We start from the raw sequence: 25,900 nt of genomic DNA, 5'->3' as shown, positions 1-25,900 counted from the left end.
ATAGTCAGTAAGAAGTGTCGGTCTTCATGTACTTAAGTGGGCATTGTGCCTTTGGTACATAATTCCGATGCAATTTCTGTGTTTCATCGTCAATAAGAAGGTTCAAGGGATACAGTAAACCTGAAGTGAAGCATTGGAATCTATAACTAGTGTCACAGGAATGGTTCAAAGCATAGTCAGTAAGAACTGTCGGTCTTCATGTACTTAAGTCGGCATTGTGCCTTTTGTATTTAATCCAGATGCAATTTCTGCGTTTCATCGTCAATAAGAAGGTCCAGGGGATACAGTGAACCTGAAGTGAAGCATCGGAAACGATAACTAGTGTCACAGGAATGGTTCAAAATATAGTCAGTAAGAAGTGTCGGTCTTTATGTACTTAAGTCGGCATTGTGCCTTTTGTATTTAATTCCGACGCAATTTCTGTGGTTCATCGTCAATAAGAAGGTCCAAGGGATACAATAAACCTGAAGTGAAGCATCGGAATATATAACTAGTGTCACAGGAATGGTCAGTAGGAAGAGTCAGTCTTCTTGTCCATAAGTCGGCATTGTGCCTTTTGTATTTAATTCCGATGCAATTTCTGTGTTTCATCGTCAATAAGAAGGTCCAAGGGATACAATAAACCTGAAGTGAAGCATCGGAATCTATAACTAGTGTCACAGGAATGGTTCAAAACATAGTCAGTAAAAAGTGTCGGTCTTCATGAACGTAAGTCGGCATTGTGCCCTTTGTATTTAATTCCGATGCAATTTCAGTGTTTCATCGTCAATAAGAAGGTCCAAGGGATACAATAAACCTGAAGTGCAGCATCGGAATATATAACTAGTGTCACAGGAATGGTCTGCAGGAAGAGTCAGTCTTCTTGTCCTTAAGTCTGCATTGTGCCTTTTGTATTTCATTCCGATGCAATATCTGTGATTCATCGTCAATAAGAAGGTCCAAGGGATACAGTAAACCTGTAGTGAAGAATCGGAATCTATAACTAGTGTCACAGGAATGGTCAGTAGGAAGAGTCAGTCTTCATGTCCTTAAGTCGGCGCTGTGCATTTTATATTTAATTCCGATGCAATTTCTGTGTTTTATCGTCAATAAGAAGGTCCAAGGGATACAGTAAACCTGAAGTGAAGCATCGGAATCTATAACTAGTGTCACAAGAATGGTTCAAAACATAGTCAGTAAGAAGTGTCGGTCTTCAAGTACTTTAGTCGGCATTGTGACTTTTGTATTTATTTTCGATGCAAGTTCTGTGTTTCATCGTCAATAAGAAGGTCCAGGGGATACAGTAAACCTGAAGTGAAGCATCGGAATCTATAACTAGTGTCACAGGAATGGTCAGTAGGAAGAGTCAGTCTTCTTGTCCTTATGTCGGCTTTGTGCCTTTTGTATTTAATTCCGATGCAATTTCTGTATTTCATCGTCAATAAGAAGGTCCAAGGGATACAGTAAACCTGAAGTGAAGCATCGGAATCTATAACTAGTGTCACAGGAATGGTTCAAAACATAGTCAGTAAGAAGTGTCGGTCTTCTTGTACTTAAGTCGGCATTGTGCCTTTGGTATATAATTCCGATGCAATTTCTGTGTTTCATCGTCAATAAGAAGGTCCAAGGGATACAGTAAACCTGAAGTGAAGCATCGGAATCTATAACTAGTGTCACAGGAATGGTTCAAAACATAGTCAGTAAGAACTGTCGGTCTTCATGTACTTCAGATGGCATTGTGCCCTTTGTATTTAATCCCGATGCAATTTCTGCGTTTCATCGTCAATAAGAAGGTCCAGGGGATACAGTGAACCTGAAGTGAAGCATCGGAAACTATAACTAGTGTCACAGGAATGGTTCAAAATATAGTCCGTAAGAAGTGTCGGTCTTCAGGTACTTAAGTCGGCATTGTGCCTTTGGTATATAATTCCGATGCAATTTCTGTGTTTCATCGTCAATAAGAAGGTCCAAGGGATACAATAAACCTGAAGTGAAGCATCGGAATATATAACTAGTGTCACAGGAATGGTCTGCAGGAAGAGTCAGTCTTCTTTCCTTAAGTCTGCATTGTGCCTTTTGTATTTCATTCCGATGCAATTTCTGTGATTCATCGTCAATAAGAAGGTCCAAGGGATACAATAAACCTGAAGTGAAGCATCGGAATCTATAACTAGTGTCACATGAATGGTTCAAAACATAGTCAGTAAGAAGTTTCGGTCTTCATGAACGTAAGTCGGCATTGTGCCTTTTCTATTTAATTCCGATGCAATTTCAGTGTTTCATCGTCAATAAGAAGGTCCAAGGGATACAATAAACTTGAAGTGAAGCATCGGAATATATAACTAGTGTCACAGGAATGGTCTGCAGGAAGAGTCAGTCTTCTTGTCCTTAAGTCTGCATTGTGCCTTTTGTATTTCATTCCGATGCAATTTCTGTGATTCATCGTCAATAAGAAGCTCCAAGGGATACAATAAACCAGAAGTGAAGCATCGGAATCTATAACTAGTGTCACAGGAATGGTCAGTAGGAAGAGTCAGTCTTCATGTCCTTAAGTCGGCGCTGTGCATTTTATATTTAATTCCGATGCAATTTCTGTGTTTTATCGTCAATAAGAAGGTCCAAGGGATACAGTAAACCCGAAGTGAAGCATCGGAATCTATAACTAGTGTCACAAGAATGGTTCAAAACATAGTCAGTAAGAAGTGTCGGTCTTCAAGTACTTTAGTCGGCATTGTGACTTTTGTATTTATTTTCGATGCAAGTTCTGTGTTTCATCGTCAATAAGAAGGTCCAGGGGATACAGTAAACCTTAAGTGAAGCATCGGAATCTATAACTAGTGTCACAGGAATGGTCAGTAGGAAGAGTCAGTCTTCTTGTCCTTATGTCGGCTTTGTGCCTTTTGTATTTAATTCCGATGCAATTTCTGTATTTCATCGTCAATAAGAAGGTCCAAGGGATACAGTAAACCTGAAGTGAAGCATCGGAATCTATAACTAGTGTCACAGGAATGGTTCAAAGCATAGTCAGTAAGAACTGTCGGTCTTCATGTACTTAAGTCGGCATTGTGCCTTTTGTATTTAATCCCGATGCAATTTCTGCGTTTCATCGTCAATAAGAAGGTCCAGGGGATACAGTGAACCTGAAGTGAAGCATCGGAATCTTTAACTAGTGACACAGGAATGGTCAGTAGGAAGAGTCAGTCTTCTTGTCCTTAAGTCTGCATTGTGCCTTTTGTATTTAATTCCGATGCAATTTCTGTGTTTCATCGTTAATAAGAAGGTCCAAGGGATACAGTAAACCTGAAGTGAAGCATCGGAATCTACAACTAGTGTCACAGGAATGGTCAGTAGGAAGAGTCAGTCTTCTTGTCCTTAAGCCGGCATTGTGCCTTTTGTATTTAATTCCGATGCAATTTCTGGGTTTCATCGTCAATAAGAAGGTCCAAGGGATACAGTAAACCTGGAGTGAAGCATCGGCATCTATAACTAGTGTCACAGGAATGGTCAGCAGGAAGAGTCAATCTTCATGTCCTTATGTCGGCATTCTGCCTTTTGTATTTAATTCTGATGCAATTTCTGTGTTTCATCGTCAATAAGAAGGTCCAAGGGATACAGTAAACCCGAAGTGAAGCATGGGAATCTATAACTAGTGTCACAGGAAAGGTCCAAAACATAGTCAGTAAGAAGTGTCGGTCTGCATGTACTTAAGTCGGCATTGTGCCTTTTGTATTTAATTCCGATGTAATTTCTGTGTTTCATCGTCAATAAGAAGGTCCAAGGGATACAGTAAACCTGAAGTGAAGCATCGAAATCTATAACTAGTGTCACAGGAATGGTTCAAAACATAGTCACTAAGAACTGTCGTTCTTCATGTACATAAGTCGGCATTGTGCCTATTGTATTTAATCCCGATGCAATTTCTGCGTTTCATCGTCATTAATTCCGATGCAATTTCTGTGTTTCATCGTCAATAAGAAGGTCCAAGGGATACAATAAACCTGAAGTGAAGCATCGGAATATATAACTAGTGTCACAGGAATGGTCAGTAAGAAGAGTCAGTGTTCTTGTCATTAAGTCGGCGCTGTGCATTTTATATTTAATTCCGATGCAATTTCTGTGTTTTATGATCAATAAGAAGGTCCAAGGGATACAGTATACCTGAAGTGAAGCATCGGAATCTATAACTAGTGTCACAGGAATGGTTCAAAACATAGTCAGTAAGAAGTGTCGGTCTTCAAGTACTTTAGTCGGCATTGTGCCTTTTGTATTTATTTCCGATGCAAGTTCTGTTTTTCATCGTCAATAAGAAGGTCCAAGGGATACGGTAAACCTGGAGTGAAGCATCGGAATACATAACTTGTGTCACAGGAATGGTCCGTAGGAACAGTCAGTCTTCTTGACCTTAAGTCGGCAATGTGCCTTTTGTATTTAATTCCGATGCAATTTCTGTATTTCATCGTCAATAAGAAGGTCCAAGGGATACAGTAAACCTGAAGTGAAGCATCGGAATCTATAACTAGTGTCACAGGAATGGTCAGTAGGAAGAGTCAGTCTTCTTGTCCTTAAGTCGGTTTTGTGCCTTTTGTATTTAAATCCGATGCAATTTCTGTGTTTCATCGTCAATAAGAAGGTCCAAGGGATGCAGTAAACCTGAAGTGAAGCATCGGAATCTATAACTAGTGTTGCAGGAATGGTTCAAAACATAGTCAGTAAGAAGTGTCGGACTTCATGAACCTAAGTCGGTATTGTGCCTTTTGTATTTAATTCTGATGCAATTTCTGTGTTTTATCATCAATAAAAAGGTCCAAGGGATACAGTAAACCTGAAGTGAAGCATCGGAATCTATAACTAGTGTCACAGGAATGGTCAGTAGGAAGAGTCAGTCTTCTTGTCCTTAAGTCTGCATTGTGCCTTTTGTATTTAATTCCGATGCAAATTTAGTGTTTCATCGTCAATAAGAAGGTCCAAGGGATACAATAAACCTGAAGTGAAGCATCGGAATCTATAACTAGTGTCACAGGAATGGTCAGTAGGAAGAGTGAGTCTTCTGGTCCTTAAGTCGCCATTGTGCCTTTTGTATTTAATTCCGATGCAATTTCTGGGTTTCATCGTCAATAAGAAGGTCCAAGGGATACAGTAAACCTGGAGTGAAGCATCGGAATCTATAACTAGCGTCACAGGAATGGTCAGCAGGAAGAGTCAATCTTCATGTCCTTATGTCGGCATTCTGCCTTTTGTATTTAATTCTGATGCAATTTCTGTGTTGCATCGTCAATAAGAAGGTCCAAGGGATACAGTAAACCTGAAGTTAAGCATCGGAATCTATAACTAGTGTCACAGGGATGGTTCAAAACATAGTCAGTAAGAAGTGTCGGTCTTCATGTACTTAAGTCGGCATTGTGTCTTTGGTATATAATTCCGATGCAATTTCTGTGTTTCATCGTCAATAAGAATGTCCAAGGGATACAGTAAACCTGAAGTGAAGCATCGGAATCTATAACTAGTGTCACAGGAATGGTTCAAAACATAGTCAGTAAGAACTGTCGGTCTTCATGTACTTCAGATGGCATTGTGCCTTTTGTATTTAATCCCGATGCAATTTCTGCGTTTCATCGTCAATAAGAAGGTCCAGGGGATACAGTGAACCTGAAGTGAAGCATCGGAAACTATAACTAGTGTCACAGGAATGGTTCAAAATATAGTCCGTAAGAAGTGTCGGTCTTCAGGTACATAAGACGGCATTGTGCCTTTTGTATTTAATTCCGATGCAATTTCTGTGTTTCATCGTCAATAAGAAGGTCCAAGGGATACAGTAAACCTGAAGTGAAGCATCGGAATCTATAACTAGTGTCACAGGAATGGTCAGTAGGAAGAGTCAGTCTTCTTGTCCTTAAGTCTGCATTGTGCCTTTTGTATTTAATTCCGATGCAAATTTAGTGTTTCATCGTCAATAAGAAGGTCCAAGGGATACAATAAACCTGAAGTGAAGCATCGGAATCTATAACTAGTGTCACAGGAATGGTCAGTAGGAAGAGTGAGTCTTCTGGTCCTTAAGTCGCCATTGTGCCTTTTGTATTTAATTCCGATGCAATTTCTGGGTTTCATCGTCAATAAGAAGGTCCAAGGGATACAGTAAACCTGGAGTGAAGCATCGGAATCTATAACTAGCGTCACAGGAATGGTCAGCAGGAAGAGTCAATCTTCATGTCCTTATGTCGGCATTCTGCCTTTTGTATTTAATTCTGATGCAATTTCTGTGTTGCATCGTCAATAAGAAGGTCCAAGGGATACAGTAAACCTGAAGTTAAGCATCGGAATCTATAACTAGTGTCACAGGGATGGTTCAAAACATAGTCAGTAAGAAGTGTCGGTCTTCATGTACTTAAGTCGGCATTGTGTCTTTGGTATATAATTCCGATGCAATTTCTGTGTTTCATCGTCAATAAGAATGTCCAAGGGATACAGTAAACCTGAAGTGAAGCATCGGAATCTATAACTAGTGTCACAGGAATGGTTCAAAACATAGTCAGTAAGAACTGTCGGTCTTCATGTACTTCAGATGGCATTGTGCCTTTTGTATTTAATCCCGATGCAATTTCTGCGTTTCATCGTCAATAAGAAGGTCCAGGGGATACAGTGAACCTGAAGTGAAGCATCGGAAACTATAACTAGTGTCACAGGAATGGTTCAAAATATAGTCCGTAAGAAGTGTCGGTCTTCAGGTACATAAGACGGCATTGTGCCTTTTGTATTTAATTCCGATGCAATTTCTGTGTTTCATCGTCAATAAGAAGGTCCAAGGGATACTATAAACCTGAAGTGAAGCATCGGAATATATAACTAGTGACACAGGAATGGTCAGCAGGAAGAGTCAATCTTCATGTCCTTATGTCGACATTCTGCCTTTTGTATTTAATTCTGATGCAATTTCTGTGTTTCATCGTCAATAAGAAGGTCCAAGGGATACAGTAAACCTGAAGTGAAGCATCGGAATCTATAACTAGTGTCACAGGAATGGTTCAAAACATAGTCAGTAAGAAGTGTCGGTCTTCATGTACTTAAGTCGGCATTGTGCCTTTGCTACATAATTCCGATGCAATTTCTGTGTTTCATCGTCAATAAGAAGGTTCAAGGGATACAGTAAACCTGAAGTGAAGCATTGGAATCTATAACTAGTGTCACAGGAATGGTTCAAAGCATAGTCAGTAAGAACTGTCGGTCTTCATGTACTTAAGTCGGCATTGTGCCTTTTGTATTTAATCCAGATGCAATTTCTGCGTTTCATCGTCAATAAGAAGGTCCAGGGGATACAGTGAACCTGAAGTGAAGCATCGGAAACGATAACTAGTGTCACAGGAATGGTTCAAAATATAGTCAGTAAGAAGTGTCGGTCTTTATGTACTTAAGTCGGCATTGTGCCTTTTGTATTTAATTCCGACGCAATTTCTGTGGTTCATCGTCAATAAGAAGGTCCAAGGGATACAATAAACCTGAAGTGAAGCATCGGAATATATAACTAGTGTCACAGGAATGGTCTGCAGGAAGAGTCAGTCTTCTTTCCTTAAGTCTGCATTGTGCCTTTTGTATTTCATTCCGATGCAATTTCTGTGATTCATCGTCAATAAGAAGGTCCAAGGGATACAATAAACCTGAAGTGAAGCATCGGAATCTATAACTAGTGTCACATGAATGGTTCAAAACATAGTCAGTAAGAAGTTTCGGTCTTCATGAACGTAAGACGGCATTGTGCCTTTTCTATTTAATTCCGATGCAATTTCAGTGTTTCATCGTCAATAAGAAGGTCCAAGGGATACAATAAACCTGAAGTGAAGCATCGGAATATATAACTAGTGTCACAGGAATGGTCTGCAGGAAGAGTCAGTCTTCTTGTCCTTAAGTCTGCTTTGTGCCTTTTGTATTTCATTCCGATGCAATTTCTGTGATTCATCATCAATAAGAAGGTCCAAGGGATACAATAAACATGAAGTGAAGCATCGGAATCTATAACTAGTGTCACAGGAATGGTCAGTAGGAAGAGTCAGTCTTCATGTCCTTAAGTCGGCGCTGTGCATTTTATATTTAATTCCGATGCAATTTCTGTGTTTTATCGTCAATAAGAAGGTCCAAGGGATACAGTAAACCTGAAGTGAAGCATCGGAATCTATAACTAGTGTCACAAGAATGGTTCAAAACATAGTCAGTAAGAAGTGTCGGTCTTCAAGTACTTTAGTCGGCATTGTGACTTTTGTATTTATTTTCGATGCAAGTTCTGTGTTTCATCGTCAATAAGAAGGTCCAGGGGATACAGTAAACCTGAAGTGAAGCATCGGAATCTATAACTAGTGTCACAGGAATGGTCAGTAGGAAGAGTCAGTCTTCTTGTCATTATGTCGGCTTTGTGCCTTTTGTATTTAATTCCGATGCAATTTCTGTATTTCATCGTCAATAAGAAGGTCCAAGGGATACAGTAAACCTGAAGTGAAGCATCGGAATCTATAACTAGTGTCACAGGAATGGTTCAAAACATAGTCAGTAAGAAGTGTCGGTCTTCATGTTCTTAAGTCGGCATTGTGCCTTTGGTATATAATTCCTCTGCAATTTCTGTGTTTCATCGTCAATAAGAAGGTCCAAGGGATACAGTAAACCTGAAGTGAAGCATCGGAATCTATAACTAGTGTCACAGGAATGGTTCAAAACATAGTCAGTAAGAACTGTCGGTCTTCATGTACTTAAGATGGCATTGTGCCTTTTGTATTTAATCCCGATGCAATTTCTGCGTTTCATCGTCAGTAAGAAGGTCCAGGGGATACAGTGAACCTGAAGTGAAGCATCGGAAACTATAACTAGTGTCACAGGAATGGTTAAAAATATAGTCAGTAAGAAGTGTCGGTCTTCATGTACATAAGACGGCATCGTGCCTTTTGTATTTAATTCCGATGCAATTTCTGTGTTTCATCGTCAATAAGAAGGTCCAAGGGATACAATAAACCTGAAGTGAAGCATCGGAATTTATAACTAGTGACACAGGAATGGTCAGCAGGAAGAGTCAATCTTCATGTCCTTATGTCGGCATTCTGCCTTTTCTATTTAATTCTGATGCAATTTCTGTGTTTCATCGTCAATAAGAAGGTCCAAGGGATACAGGAAACCTGAAGTGAAGCATCGGAATCTATAACTAGTGTCACAGGAATGGTTCAAAACATAGTCAGTAAGAAGTGTCGGTCTTAATGTACTTAAGTCGGCATTGTGCCTTTGGTATATAATTCCGATGCAATTTCTGTGTTTCATCGTCAATAAGAAGGTCCAAGGGATACAGTAAACCTGAAGTGAAGCATTGGAATCTATAACTAGTGTCACAGGAATGATTCAAAACATAGTCAGTAAGAACCGTCGGTCTTCATGTACTTAAGTCGGCATTGTGCCTTTTGTATTTAATCCCGATGCAATTTCTGCGTTACACCGTCAATAAGAAGGTCCCGGGGATACAGCGAACCTGAAGTGAAGCATCGGAAACTATAACTAGTGTCACAGGAATGGTTCAAAATATAGTCAGTAAGAAGTGTCGGTCTTCATGTTCTTAAGACGGCATTGTGCCTTTTGTATTTAGTTCCGATGCAATCTCTGTGTTTCATCGTCAATAAGAAGGTCCAAGGGATACAATAAACCTGAAGTGAAGCATCGGAATATATAACTAGTGTCACAGGAATGGTCAGTAGGAAGAGTGAGTCTTCCTGTCCATAAGTCGGCATTGTGCCTTTTGTATTTAATTCCGATGCAATTTCTGTGTTTCATCGTCAATAAGAAGGTCCAAGGGATACAGTAAACCTGAAGTGAAGCGTCGGAATGTATAACTAGTGTTGCAGGAATTGTTCAAAACATAATCAGTAAGAAGTGTCGGTCTTCATGTACTTAAGTCGGTATTGTGCCTTTTTTGTATTTAATTCTGATGCAATTTCTGTGTTTCATCGTCAATAAGAAGGTCCAAGGGATACAGTAAAACTGAAGTGAAGCATCGGAATCTATAACTAGTGTCACAGGAATGGTTCAAAACATAGTCAATAAGAAGCGTCGGTCTTCATGTACTTAAGTCGGCATTGTGCCTTTTGTATTTAATTCCGATGTAATTTCTGTGTTTCATCGTCAATAAGAAGGTCCAAGGGATACAGTAAACCTGAAGTGAAGCATCGGAATCTATAACTAGTGTCACAGGAATGGTTCAAAACATAGTCAGTAAGAAGCGTCGGTCTTCATGTACATAAGTCGGCATTGTGCCTTTTGTATTTAATTCCGGTGCAATTTATGTGTTTTATCATCAATAAAAAGGTCCAAGGGATACAGTAAACCTGAAGTGAAGCATCGGAAACTTTAACTAGTGACACAGGAATGATCAGTAGGAAGAGTCAGTCTTCTTGTCCTTATGTCTGCATTGTGCCTTTTGTATTTAATTCCGAAGCAATTTCTGTGTTTCATCGTCAATAAGAAGGTCCAAGGGATACAGTAAAGCTGAAGTGAAGCATCGGAATCTATAACTAGTGTCACAGGAATGGTCAGTAGGAAGAGTCAGTCTTCATGTCCTTAAGTCGGCATTGTGCCTTTTGTATTTAATTCCGATGCAATTTCTGGGTTTCATCATCAATAATAAGGTCCAAGGGATACAGTAAACCTGAAGTGAAGCATCGGAATCTATAACTAGTGTCACAGGAATGGTTCAAAACATAGTCAGTTAGAAGTGTCGGTCTTCATGTACTTAAGTCGGTATTGTGCCATTTTTGTATTTAATTCTGATGCAATTTCAGTGTTTCATCGTCAATAAGAAGGTCCAAGGGATACAATAAACCTGAAGTGAAGCATCGGAATATATAACTAGTGTCACAGGAATGGTCTGCAGGAAGAGTCAGTCTTCTTGTCCTTAAGTCTGCATTGTGCCTTTTGTATTTCATTCCGATGCAATTTCTGTGATTCATCGTCAATAAGAAGGTCCAAGGGATACAATAAACCTGAAGTGAAGCATCGGAATCTATAACTAGTGTCACAGGAATGGTCAGTAGGAAGAGTCAGTCTTCATGTCCTTAAGATGGCGCTGTGCATTTTATATTTAATTCCGATGCAATTTCTGTGTTTTATCGTCAATAAGAAGGTCCAAGGGATACAGTAAACCTGAAGTGAAGCATCGGAATCTATAACTAGTGTCACAAGAATGGTTCAAAACATAGTCAGTAAGAAGTGTCGGTCTTCAAGTACTTTAGTCGGCATTGTGACTTTTGTATTTATTTTCGATGCAAGTTCTGTGTTTCATCGTCAATAAGAAGGTCCAGGGGATACAGTAAACCTGAAGTGAAGCATCGGAACCTATAACTAGTGTCACAGGAATGGTCAGTAGGAAGAGTCAGTCTTCTTGTCCTTATGTCGGCTTTGGGCCTTTTGTATTTAATTCCGATGCAATTTCTGTATTTTATCCTCAATAAGAAGGTCCAAGGGATACAGTAAACCTGAAGTGAAGCATCGGAATCTATAACTAGTGTCACAGGAATGGTTCAAAACATAGTCAGTAAGAAGTGTCGGTCTTCATGTTCTTAGGTCGGCATTGTGCCTTTGGTATATAATTCCTCTGCAATTTCTGTGTTTCATCGTCAATAAGAAGGTCCAAGGGATACAGTAAACCTGAAGTGAAGCATCGGAATCTATAACTAGTGTCACAGGAATGGTTCAAAACATAGTCAGTAAGAACTGTCGGTCTTCATGTACTTAAGATGGCATTGTGCCTTTTGTATTTAATCCCGATGCAATTTCTGCGTTTCATCGTCAATAAGAAGGTCCAGGGGATACAGTGAACCTGAAGTGAAGCATCGGAAACTATAACTAGTGTCACAGGAATGGTTAAAAATATAGTCAGTAAGAAGTGTCGGTCTTCATGTACTTAAGACGGCATCGTGCCTTTTGTATTTAATTCCGATGCAATTTCTGTGTTTCATCGTCAATAAGAAGGTCCAAGGGATACAATAAACCTGAAGTGAAGCATCGGAATTTATAACTAGTGACACAGGAATGGTCAGCAGGAAGAGTCAATCTTCATGTCCTTATGTCGGCATTCTGCCTTTTCTATTTAATTCTGATGCAATTTCTGTGTTTCATCGTCAATAAGAAGGTCCAAGGGATACAGTAAACCTGAAGTGAAGCATCGGAATCTATAACTAGTGTCACAGGAATGGTTCAAAACATAGTCAGTAAGAAGTGTCGGTCTTAATGTACTTAAGTCGGCATTGTGCCTTTGGTATATAATTCCGATGCAATTTCTGTGTTTCATCGTCAATAAGAAGGTCCAAGGGATACAGTAAACCTGAAGTGAAGCATTGGAATCTATAACTAGTGTCACAGGAATGATTCAAAACATAGTCAGTAAGAACCGTCGGTCTTCATGTACTTAAGTCGGCATTGTGCCTTTTGTATTTAATCCCGATGCAATTTCTGCGTTTCATCGTCAATAAGAAGGTCCCGGGGATACAGTGAACCTGAAGTGAAGCATCGGAAACTATAACTAGTGTCACAGGAATGGTTCAAAATATAGTCAGTAAGAAGTGTCAGTCTTTATGTTCTTAAGACGGCATTGTGCCTTTTGTATTTAATTCCGATGCAATTTCTGTGTTTCATCGTCAATAAGAAGGTCCAAGGGATACAATAAACCTGAAGTGAAGCATCGGAATATATAACTAGTGTCACAGGAATGGTCAGTAGGAAGAGTGAGTCTTCCTGTCCATAAGTCGGCATTGTGCCTTTTGTATTTAATTCCGATGCAATTTCTGTGTTTCATCGTCAATAAGAAGGTCCAAGGGATACAGTGAACCTGAAGTGAAGCGTCGGAATCTATAACTAGTGTTGCAGGAATGGTTCAAAACATAGTCAGTAAGAAGTGTCGGTCTTCATGTACTTAAGTCGGTATTGTGCCTTTTTTGTATTTAATTCTGATGCAATTTCTGTGTTTCATCGTCAATAAGAAGGTCCAAGGGATACAGTAAAACTAAAGTGAAGCATCGGAATCTATAACTAGTGTCACAGGAATGGTTCAAAGCATAGTCAATAAGAGGCGTCGGTCTTAATGTACTTAAGTCGGCATTGTGCCTTTTGTATTTAATTCCGATGTAATTTCTGTGTTTCATCGTCAATAAGAAGGTCCAAGGGATACAGTAAACCTGAAGTGAAGCATCGGAATCTATAACTAGTGTCACAGGAATGGTTCAAAACATAGTCAGTAAGAAGCGTCGGTCTTCATGTACTTAAGTCGGCATTGTGCCTTTTGTATTTAATTCCGGTGCAATTTATGTGATTTATCATCAATAAAAAGGTCCAAGGGATACAGTAAACCTGAAGTGAAGCATCGGAAACTTTAACTAGTGACACAGGAATGATCAGTAGGAAGAGTCAGTCTTCTTGTCCTTAAGTCTGCATTGTGCCTTTTGTATTTAATTCCGAAGCAATTTCTGTGTTTCATCGTCAATAAGAAGGTCCAAGGGATACAGTAAACCATAAGTGAAGCATCGGAATCTATAACTAGTGTCACAGGAATGGTCAGTAGGAAGAGTCAGTCTTCATGTCCTCAAGTCGGCATTGTGCCTTTTGTATTTAATTCCGATGCAATTTCTGGGTTTCATCGTCAATAAGAAGGTCCAAGGGATACAGTAAACCTGAAGTGAAGCACCGGAATGTATAACTAGTGTCACAGGAATGGTTCAAAACATAGTCAGTAAGAAGTGTCGGTCTTCATGTACTTAAGTCGGTATTGTGCCTTTTTTGTATTTAATTCTGATGCAATTTCTGTGTTTCATCGTCAATAAGAAGGTCCAAGGGATACAGTAAAACTGAAGTGAAGCATCGGAATCTATAACTAGTGTCACAGGAATGGTTCAAAACATAGTCAATAAGAAGCGTCGGTCTTCATGTACTTAAGTCGGCATTGTGCCTTTTGTATTTAATTCCGATGTAATTTCTGTGTTTCATCGTCAATAAGAAGGTCCAAGGGATACAGTAAACCTGAAGTGAAGCATCGGAATCTATAACTAGTGTCACAGGAATGGTTCAAAACATAGTCAGTAAGAAGCGTCGGTCTTCATGTACTTAAGTCGGCATTGTGCCTTTTGTATTTAATTCCGGTGCAATTTATGTGTTTTATCATCAATAAAAAGGTCCAAGGGATACAGTAAACCTGAAGTGAAGCATCGGAAACTTTAACTAGTGACACAGGAATGATCAGTAGGAAGAGTCAGTCTTCTTGTCCTTAAGTCTGCATTGTGCCTTTTGTATTTAATTCCGATGCAATTTCTGTGTTTCATCGTCAATAAGAAGGTCCAAGGGATACAGTAAACCTGAAGTGAAGCATCGGAATCTATAACTAGTGTCACAGGAATGGTCAGTAGGAAGAGTCAGTCTTCATGTCCTTAAGTCGGCATTGTGCCTTTTGTATTTAATTCCGATGCAATTTCTGGGTTTCATCGTCAATAAGAAGGTCCAAGGGATACAGCAAACCTGAAGTGAAGCATCGGAATCTATAACTAGTGTCACAGGAATGGTTCAAAACATAGTCAGATAGAAGTGTCGGTCTTCATGTACTTAAGTCGGCATTGTGCCTTTGGTATATAATTCCGATGCAATCTCTGTGTTTCATCGTCAATAAGAAGGTCCAAGGGATACAGTAAACCTGAAGTGAAGCATTGGAATCTATAACTAGTGTCACAGGAATGGTTCAAAGCATAGTCAGTAAGAACTGTCGCTCTTCATGTACTTAAGTCGGCATTGTGCCTTTTGTATTTAATCCCGATGCAATTTCTGCGTTTCATCGTCAATAGGAAGGTCCAGGGGATACAGTGAACCTGAAGTGAAGCATCGAAAACGATAACTAGTGTCACAGGAATGGTTCAAAATATAGTCATAAGAAGTGTCGGTCTTTATGTACTTAAGTCGGCATTGTGCCTTTTGTATTAAATTCCGACGCAATTTCTGTGTTTCATCGTCAATAAGAAGGTCCAAGGGATACAATAAACCTGAAGTGAAGCATCGGAATATATAACTAGTGTCACAGGAATGGTCAGTAGGAAGAGTCAGTCTTCTTGTCCATAAGTCGGCATTGTGCCTTTTGTATTTAATTCCGATGCAATTTCTGTGTTTCATCGTCAATAAGAAGGTCCAAGGGATACAATAAACCTGAAGTGAAGCATCGGAATCTATAACTAGTGTCACAGGAATGGTTCAAAACATAGTCAGTAAGAAGTGTCGGTCTTAATGTACTTAAGTCGGCATTGTGCCTTTGGTATATAATTCCGATGCAATTTCTGTGTTTCATCGTCAATAAGAAGGTCCAAGGGATACAGTAAACCTGAAGTGAAGCATTGGAATCTATAACTAGTGTCACAGGAATGATTCAAAACATAGTCAGTAAGAACCGTCGGTCTTCATGTACTTAAGTCGGCATTGTGCCTTTTGTATTTAATCCCGATGCAATTTCTGAGTTTCATCGTCAATAAGAAGGTCCCGGGGATACAGTGAACCTGAAGTGAAGCATCGGAAACTATAACTAGTGTCACAGGAATGGTTCAAATTATAGTCAGTAAGAAGTGTCGGTCTTCATGTTCTTAAGACGGCATTGTGCCTTTTGTATTTAATTCCGATGCAATTTCTGTGTTTCATCGTCAATAAGAAGGTCCAAGGGATACAGTAAACCTGAAGTGAAGCATCGGAATCTATAACTAGTGTCACAGGAATGGTCAGTAGGAAGAGTCAGTCTTCATGTCCTTAAGTCGGCATTGTGCCTTTTGTATTTAATTCCGATGCAATTTCTGCGTTTCATCGTCAATAAGAAGGTCCAGGGGATACAGTGAACCTGAAGTGAAGCATCGGAAACTATAACTAGTGTCACAGGAATGGTTAAAAATATAGTCAGTAAGAAGTGTCGGTCTTCATGTACTTAAGACGGCATCGTGCCTTTTGTATTTAATTCCGATGCAATTTCTGTGTTTCATCGTCAATAAGAAGGTCCAAGGGATACAATAAACCTGAAGTGAAGCATCGGAATTTATAACTAGTGACACGGGAATGGTCAGCAGGAAGAGTCAATCTTCATGTCCTTATGTCGGCATTCTGCCTTTTCTATTTAATTCGGATGCAATTTCTGTGTTTCATCGTCAATAAGAAGGTCCAAGGGATACAGTAAACCTGAAGTGAAGCATCGGAATCTATAACTAGTGTCACAGGAATGGTTCAAAACATAGTCAGTAAGAAGTGTCGGTCTTAATGTACTTAAGTCGGCATTGTGCCTTTGGTATATAATTCCGATGCAATTTCTGTGTTTCATCGTCAATAAGAAGGTCCAAGGGATACAGTAAACCTGAAGTGAAGCATTGGAATCTATAACTAGTGTCACAGGAATGATTCAAAACATAGTCAGTAAGAACCGTCGGTCTTCATGTACTTAAGTCGGCATTGTGCCTTTTGTATTTAATCCCGATGCAATTTCTGCGTTTCATCGTCAATAAGAAGGTCCCGGGGATACAGTGAACCTGAAGTGAAGCATCGGAAACTATAACTAGTGTCACAGGAATGGTTCAAAATATAGTCAGTAAGAAGTGTCGGTCTTCATGTTCTTAAGACGGCATTGTGCCTTTTGTATTTAATTCCGATGCAATTTCTGTGTTTCATCGTCAATAAGAAGGTCCAAGGGATACAGTAAACCTGAAGTGAAGCGTCGGAATCTATAACTAGTGTTGCAGGAATGGTTCAAAACATAGTCAGTAAGAAGTGTCGGTCTTCATGTACTTAAGTCGGTATTGTGCCTTTTTTGTATTTAATTCTGATGCAATTTCTGTGTTTCATCGTCAATAAGAAGGTCCAAGGGATACAGTAAAACTGAAGTGAAGCATCGGAATCTATAACTAGTGTCACAGGAATGGTTCAAAACATAGTCAATAAGAAGCGTCGGTCTTCATGTACTTAAGTCGGCATTGTGCCTTTTGTATTTAATTGCGATGTAATTTCTGTGTTTCATCGCCAATAAGAAGGTCCAAGGGATACAGTAAACCTGAAGTGAAGCATCGGAATCTATAACTAGTGTCACAGGAATGGTTCAAAACATAGTCAGTAAGAAGCGTCGGTCTTCATGTACTTAAGTCGGCATTGTGCCTTTTGTATTTAATTCCGGTGCAATTTATGTGATTTATCATCAATAAAAAGGTCCAAGGGATACAGTAAACCTGAAGTGAAGCATCGGAAACTTTAACTAGTGACACAGGAATGATCAGTAGGAAGAGTCAGTCTTCTTGTCCTTAAGTCTGCATTGTGCCTTTTGTATTTAATTCCGAAGCAATTTCTGTGTTTCATCGTCAATAAGAAGGTCCAAGGGATACAGTAAACCTGAAGTGAAGCATCGGAATCTATAACTAGTGTCACAGGAATGGTCAGTAGGAAGAGTCAGTCTTCATGTCCTTAAGTCGGCATTGTGCCTTTTGTATTTAATTCCGATGCAATTTCTGGGTTTCATCGTCAATAAGAAGGTCCAAGGGATACAGTAAACCTGAAGTGAAGCATCGGAATCTATAACTAGTGTCACAGGAATGGTTCAAAACATAGTCAGTAAGAAGTGTCGGTCTTCATGTACTTAAGTCGGTATTGTGCCTTTTTTGTATTTAATTCTGATGCAATTTCTGTGTTTCATCGTCAATAAGAAGGTCCAAGGGATACAGTAAAACTGAAGTGAAGCATCGGAATCTATAACTAGTGTCACAGGAATGGTTCAAAACATAGTCAAGAAGAAGCGTCGGTCTTCATGTACTTAAGTCGGCATTGTGCCATTTGTATTTAATTCCGATGTAATTTCTGTGTTTCATCGTCAATAAGAAGGTCCAAGGGATACAGTAAACCTGAAGTGAAGCATCGGAATCTATAACTAGTGTCACAGGAATGGTTCAAAACATAGTCAGTAAGAAGCGTCGGTCTTCATGTACTTAAGTCGGCATTGTGCCTTTTGTATTTAATTCCGGTGCAATTTATGTGTTTTATCATCAATAAAAAGGTCCAAGGGATACAGTAAACCTGAAGTGAAGCATCGGAAACTTTAACTAGTGACACAGGAATGATCAGTAGGAAGAGTCAGTCTTCTTGTCCTTAAGTCTGCATTGTGCCTTTTGTATTTAATTCCGATGCAATTTCTGTGTTTCATCGTCAATAAGAAGGTCCAAGGGATACAGTAAACCTGAAGTGAAGCATCGGAATCTATAACTAGTGTCACAGGAATGGTCAGTAGGAAGAGTCAGTCTTCATGTCCTTAAGTCGGCATTGTGCCTTTTGTATTTAATTCCGATGCAATTTCTGGGTTTCATCGTCAATAAGAAGGTCCAAGGGATACAGTAAACCTGAAGTGAAGCATCGGAATCTATAACTAGTGTCACAGGAATGGTTCAAAACATAGTCAGATAGAAGTGTCGGTCTTCATGTACTTAAGTCGGCATTGTGCCTTTGGTATATAATTCCGATGCAATCTCTGTGTTTCATCGTCAATAAGAAGGTCCAAGGGATACAGTAAACCTGAAGTGAAGCATTGGAATCTATAACTAGTGTCACAGGAACGGTTCAAAGCATAGTCAGTAAGAACTGTCGCTCTTCATGTACTTAAGTCGGCATTGTGCCTTATGTATTTAATCCCGATGCAATTTCTGCGTTTCATCGTCAATAGGAAGGTCCAGGGGTACAGTTAACCTGAAATGAAGCATCGAAAACGATAACTAGTGTCACAGGAATGGTTCAAAATATAGTCAGTAAGAAGTGTCGGTCTTTATGTACTTAAGTCGGCATTGTGCCTTTTGTATTAAATTCCGACGCAATTTCTGTGTTTCATCGTCAATAAGAAGGTCCAAGGGATACAATAAACCTGAAGTGAAGCATCGGAATATATAACTAGTGTCACAGGAATGGTCAGTAGGAAGAGTCAGTCTTCTTGTCCATAAGTCGGCATTGTGCCTTTTGTATTTAATTCCGATGCAATTTCTGTGTTTCATCGTCAATAAGAAGGTCCAAGGGATACAATAAACCTGAAGTGAAGCATCGGAATCTATAACTAGTGTCACAGGAATGGTTCAAAACATAGTCAGTAAGAAGTGTCGGTCTTCATGAACGTAAGTCGGCATTGTCCCTTTTGTATTTAATTCCGATGCAATTTCTGTGTTTCATCGTCAATAAGAAGGTCCAAGGGATACAATAAACCTGAAGTGAAGCATCGGAATATATAACTAGTGTCACAGGAATGGTCTGCAGGAAGAGTCAGTCTTCTTGTCCTTAAGTCTGCATTATGCCTTTCGTATATAATTCCGATGCAATTTCTGTGATTCATCGTCAATAAGAAGGTCCAAGGGATACAGTAAACCTGAAGTGAAGCATCGGAATCTATAACTAGTGTCACAGGAATGGTCAGTAGGAAGAGTCAGTCTTCTTGTCCTTAAGTCGGCGCTGTGCATTTTATATTTAATTCCGATGCAATTTCTGTGTTTTATCGTCAATAAGAAGGTCCAAGGGATACAGTAAACCTGAAGTGAAGCATCGGAATCTATAAGTAGTGTCACAGGAATGGTTCAAAACATAGTCAGTAATAAGTGTCGGTCTTCAAGTACTTTAGTCGGCATTGTGACTTTTGTATTTATTTTCGATGCAAGTTCTGTGTTTCATCGTCAATAAGAAGGTCCAGGGGATACAGTAAACCTGAAGTGAAGCATCGGAATCTATAACTAGTGTCACAGGAATGGTCAGTAGGAAGAGTCAGTCTTCTTGTCCTTATGTCGGCTTTGTGCCTTCTGTATTTAATTCCGATGCAATTTCTGTATTTCATCGTCAATAAGAAGGTCCAAGGGATACAGTAAACCTGAAGTGAAGCATCGGAATCTATAACTAGTGTCATAGGAATGGTTCAAAACATAGTCAGTAAGAAGTGTCGGTCTTCATGTTCTTAAGTCGGCATTGTGCCTTTGGTATATAATTCCTCTGCAATTTCTGTGTTTCATCGTCAATAAGAAGGTCTAAGGGATACAGTAAACCTGAAGTGAAGCATCGGAATCTATAACTAGTGTCACAGGAATGGTTCAAAACATAGTCAGTAGGAACTCTCGGTCTTCATGTACTTAAGATGGCATTGTGCGTTTTGTATTTAATCCCGATGCAATTTCTGCGTTTCATCGTCAATAAGAAGGTCCAGGGGATACAGTGAACCTGAAGTGAAGCATCGGAAACTATAACTAGTGTCACAGGAATGGTTCAAAATATAGTCAGTAAGAAGTGTCGGTCTTCATGTACTTAAGACGGCATCGTGCCTTTTGTATTTAATTCCGATGCAATTTCTGTGTTTCATCGTCAATAAGAAGGTCCAAGGGATACAATAAACCTGAAGTGAAGCATCGGAATATATAACTAGTGACACAGGAATGGTCAGCAGGAAGAGTCAATCTTCATGTCCTTATGTCGGCATTCTGCCTTTTCTATTTACTTCTGATGCAATTTCTGTGTTTCATCGTCAATAAGAAGGTCCAAGGGATACAGTAAACCTGAAGTGAAGCATCGGAATCTATAACTAGTGTCACAGGAATGGTTCAAAACATAGTCAGTAAGAAGTGTCGGTCTTAATGTACTTAAGTCGGCATTGTGCCTTTGGTATATAATTCCGATGCAATTTCTGTGTTTCATCGTCAATAAGAAGGTCCAAGGGATACAGTAAACCTGAAGTGAAGCATTGGAATCTATAACTAGTGTCACAGGAATGGTTCAAAACATAGTCAGTAAGAACCGTCGGTCTTCATGTACTTAAGTCGGCATTGTGCCTTTTGTATTTAATCCCGATGCAATTTCTGCGTTTCATCGTCAATAAGAAGGTCCCGGGGATACAGTGAACCTGAAGTGAAGCATCGGAATCTATAACTAGTGTCACAGGAATGGACAGTTGGAAGAGTCAGTTTTCTTGTCCTTAAGTCGGCATTGTGCCTTTTGTGTGTAATTCCGATGCAATTTCTGTGTTTCATCGTCAATAAGAAGGTCCAAGGGATACAGTAAACCTGAAGTGAAGCATCGGAATCTATAACTAGTGTTACAGGAAAGGTTCAAAACATAGTCAGTAAGAAGTGTCGGTCTTCATGTACTTAAGTCGGCGTTGTGCCTTTTGTATTTAATTCCGATGCAATTTCTGTGTTCCATCGTCAATAAGAAGGTCCAAGGGATACAGTAAACCTGAAGTAAAGCATCGGAATCTATAACTAGTGTCACAGGAATGGTCAGTAGGAAGAGTCAGTCTTCTTGTCCTTAAGTCGGCATTGTGCCTTTTGTATTTAATTCCGATGCAATTTCTGTGTTTCTTCGTCAATAAGAAGGTCCAAGGGATACAGTAAACCTGAAGTGAAGCATCGGAAACTATAACTGGTGTCACAGGAATGGTTCAAATCATAGTCAGTAGGAAGTGTCGGTCGTCATGTACTTAAGTTGGTATTGTGCCTTTTGTATTTAATTCCGATGCAATTTATCTGTTTCATCGTCAATAAGAAGGTCCAAGGGATACAGTAAACCTGAAGTGAAGCATCGGAATCTATAACTAGTGTCACAGGAATGGTTCAAAACATAGTCAGTAAGAAGTGTCGGTCTTAATGTACTTAAGTCGGCATTGTGCCTTTGGTATATAATTCCGATGCAATTTCTGTGTTTCATCGTCAATAAGAAGGTCCAAGGGATACAGTAAACCTGAAGTGAAGCATTGGAATCTATAACTAGTGTCACAGGAATGGTTCAAAACATAGTCAGTAAGAACCGTCGGTTTTCATGTACTTAAGTCGGCATTGTGCCTTTTGTATTTAATCCCGATGCAATATCTGCGTTTCATCGTCAATAAGAAGGTACCGGGGATACAGTGAACCTGAAGTGAAGCATCGGAAACTATAACTAGTGTCACAGGAATGGTTCAAAGTATAGTCAGTAAGAAGTGTCGGTCTTCATGTTCTTAAGTCGGCATTGTGCCTTTTGTATTTAATTCCGATGCAATTTCTGTGTTTCATCGTCAATAAGAAGGTCCAAGGGATACAATAAACCTGAAGTGAAGCATCGGAATATATAACTAGTGTCACAGGAATGGTCAGTAGGAAGCGTCAGTCTTCTTGTCCATAAGTCGGCATTGTGCCTTTTGTATTTAATTCCGATGCAATTTCTGTGTTTCATCGTCAATAAGAAGGTCCAAGGGATACAGTAAACCTGAAGTGAAGCGTCGGAATCTATAACTAGTGTTGCAGGAATGGTTCAAAACATAGTCAGTAAGAAGTGTCGGTCTTCATGTACTTAAGTCGGAATTGTGCCTTTTGTATTTAATTCTGATGCAATTTCTGTGTTTCATCGTCAATATGAAGGTCCAAGGGATACAGTAAAACTGAAGTGAAGCATCGGAATCTATAACTAGTGTCACAGGAATGGTTCAAAACATAGTCAATAAGAAGCGTCGGTCTTCATGTACTTAAGTCGGCATTGTGCCTTTTGTATTTAATTCCGATGTAATTTCTGTGTTTCATCGTCAATAAGAAGGTCCAAGGGATACAGTAAACCTGAAGTGAAGCATCGGAATCTATAACTAGTGTCACAGGAATGGTTCAAAACATAGTCAGTAAGAAGCGTCGGTCGTCATGTACTTAAGTCGGCATTGTGCCTTTTGTATTTAATTCCGGTGCAATTTATGTGTTTTATCATCAATAAAATGTCCAAGGGATACAGTAAACCTGAAGTGAAGCATCGGAAACTTTAACTAGTGACACAGGAATGATCAGTAGGAAGAGTCAGTCTTCTTGTCCTTAAGTCTGCATTGTGCCTTTTGTATTTAATTCCGATGCAATTTCTGTGTTTCATCGTCAATAAGAAGGTCCAAGGGATACAGTAAACCTGAAGTGAAGCATCGGAATCTATAACTAGTGTCACAGGAATGGTCAGTAGGAAGAGTCAGTCTTCATGTTCTTAAGTCGGCATTGTGCCTTTTGTATTTAATTCCGATGCAATTTCTGGGTTTCATCGTCAATAAGAAGGTCCAAGGGATACAGTAAACCTGGAGTGAAGCATCGGCATCTATAACTAGTGTCACAGGAATGGTCAGCAGGAAGAGTCAGTCTTCTTGTCCTTATGTCGGCTTTGTGCCTTTTGTATTTAATTCTGATGCAATTTCTGTGTTTCATCGTCAATAAGAAGGTCCAAGGGATACAGTAAACCTTAAGTGAAGCATGGGAATCTATAACTAGTGTCACAGGAGAGGTTCAAAACATAGTCAGTAAGAAGTGTTGGTCTTCATGTGCTTAGGTCAGCATTGTGCCTTTTGTATTTAATTCCGATGTAATTTCTGTGTTTCATCGTCAATAAGAAGGTCGAAGGGATACAGTAAACCTGAAGTGAAGCATCGGAATCTATAACTAGTGTCACAGGAATGGTTCAAAACATAGTCAGTAAGAAGCGTCGGTCTTCATGTACATAAGTCGGCATTGTGCCTTTTGTATTTAGTCCCGATGCAATTTCTGCGTTTCATCGTCAATAAGAAGGTCCAGGGGATACAGTGAAGCTGAAGTGAAGCATCGGAAACTATAACTAGTGTCACAGGAATGGTTCAAAATATAGTCAGTAAGAAGTGTCGGTCTTCATGTACTTAAGTCGGCATTGTGCCTTTTGTATTTAATTCCGACGCAATTTCTGTGTTTCATCGTCAATAAGAAGGTCCAAGGGATACAATAAACCTGAAGTGAAGCATCGGAATATATAACTAGTGTCACAGGAATGGTCAGTAGGAAGAGTCAGTCTTCTTGTCCTTAAGTCGGCATTGTGCCTTTTGTATTTAATTCCGATGCAGTTTCTGTGTTTCATCGTCAATAAGAAGGTCCAAGGGATACAGTAAACCTGAAGTGAAGCATCGGAATCTATAACTAATGTCACAGGAATGTTTCAAAACATAGTCAGTAAGAACTGTCGGTCTTCATGTACTTAAGTCGGCATTGTGCCTTTTGTATTTAATTCCGATGCTATTTCTGCGCTTCATCGTCAATAAGAAGGTCCAAAGGATACAGTAAACCTGAAGTGAAGCATCGGAATCTATAACTAGTGTCACAGGAATGGTTCAAAATATAGTCAGTAAGAAGTGTCGGTCTTCATGTACTTAAGTCGGCATTGTGCATTTTGTATTTAATTCCGATGCAATTTCTGTGTTTCATCGTCAATAAGAAGGTCCAAGGGATACAATAAACCTGAAGTGAAGCATCGGAATATATAACTAGTGTCACAGGAATGGCTAGTAGGAAGAGTCAGTCTTCTTGTCCTTAAGTCTGCATTGTCCCTTTTGTATTTAATTCCGATGCAATTTCTGTGTTTCATCGTCAATAAGAAGGTCCAATAGATACAGTAAACCTGAAGTGAAGCATCGGAATCTAAAACTAGTGTCACAGGAATGGTCAGTAGGAAGAGTCTGTCTTCTTGTCCTTAAGTCGGCATTGTGCCTTTTGTATTCAATTCCGATGCAATTTCTGGGTTTCATCGTCAATAAGAAGGTCCAAGGGATACAGTAAACCTGGAGTGAAGCATCGGAATCGATAACTAGTGTCGCAGGAATGGTCAGCAGGAAGAGTCAATCTTCATGTCCTTATGTCGGCATTCTGCCTTTTGTATTTAATTCTGATGCAATTTCTGTGTTTCATCGTCAATAAGAAGGTCCAAGGGATACAGTAAAGCTGAAGTGAAGCATCGGAATCTATAACTAGTGTCACAGGAATGGTTCAAAACATAGTCAGTAAGAAGTGTCGGTCTTCGTGTACTTAAGTCGGCATTGTGCCTTTGGTATATAATTCCGATGCAATTTCTGTGTTTCATCGTCAGTAAGAAGGTAAAAGGTATACAGTAAACCTGAAGTGAAGCGTCGGAATCTATAACTAGTGTCACAGGAATGGTTCATAACATAGTCAGTAAGAACTGTCGGTCTTCATGTACTTAAGTCGGCATTGTGCCTCTTGTATTTGATTCCGATGCAATTTCTGCGTTTCATCGTCAATAAGAAGCTCCAAGGGATACAGTGAACCTGAAGTGAAGCTTCGGAAACTATAACTAGTGTCACAGGTATGGTTCAAAATATTGTCAGTAAGAAGTGTCGGTCTTCATGTAATTAAGTCGGCATCGTGCCTTTTGTATTTAATTCCGATGCAATTTCTGCGTTTCATCGTCAATAAGATAGTCCAAGGGATACAGTAAACCAGAAGTGAAGCATCGGAATCTATAACTAGTGTCACAGGAATGGTTCAAAACATAGTCAGTAAGAAGTGTCGGTCTTCAGTCCTTTAGTCGGCATTGTGCCTTCTGTATTTAATTCCGATGCAATTTCTGTGTTTCATCGTCAATAAGAAGGTCCAAGGGATACAGTAAACCTGAAGTGAAGCATCGGAATCCATAACTTGTGTCACAGGAATGGTCAGTAGGAAGAGTCAGTCTTCTTTTCCTTAAGTCGGCAATGTGCCTTTTGTATTTAATTCCGATGCAATTTCTGTATTTCATCGTCAGTAAGAAGGTCCAAGGGATACAGTAAACCTGAAGTGAAGCATCGGAATCTATAACTAGCGTCACAGGAATGGTCAGTAGGAAGAGTCAGTCTTCTTGTCCTTAAGTCGGCATATTGCCTTTTGTATTTAATTCCGATGCAATTTCTGTGCTTCATCGTCAATAAGAGGGCCCAAGGGATACAGTAAACCTGAAGTGAAGGATCGGAATCTATAACTAGTGTTGCAGGAATGGTTCAAAACATAGTCAGTAAGAAGCGTCGGTCTTCATGTACTTAAGTCGGCATTGTGCCTTTTGTATTTAATTCCGATGCAATTTCTGTGTTCCATCGTCAATAAGAAGGTCCAAGGGATACAGT

Source organism: Schistocerca americana, chromosome 7, assembly GCF_021461395.2.
Source record: "Schistocerca americana isolate TAMUIC-IGC-003095 chromosome 7, iqSchAmer2.1, whole genome shotgun sequence".
Taxonomy (NCBI): Eukaryota; Metazoa; Arthropoda; class Insecta; order Orthoptera; family Acrididae; genus Schistocerca; species Schistocerca americana.
Note: the sequence above shows the minus strand (reverse complement) of the source record.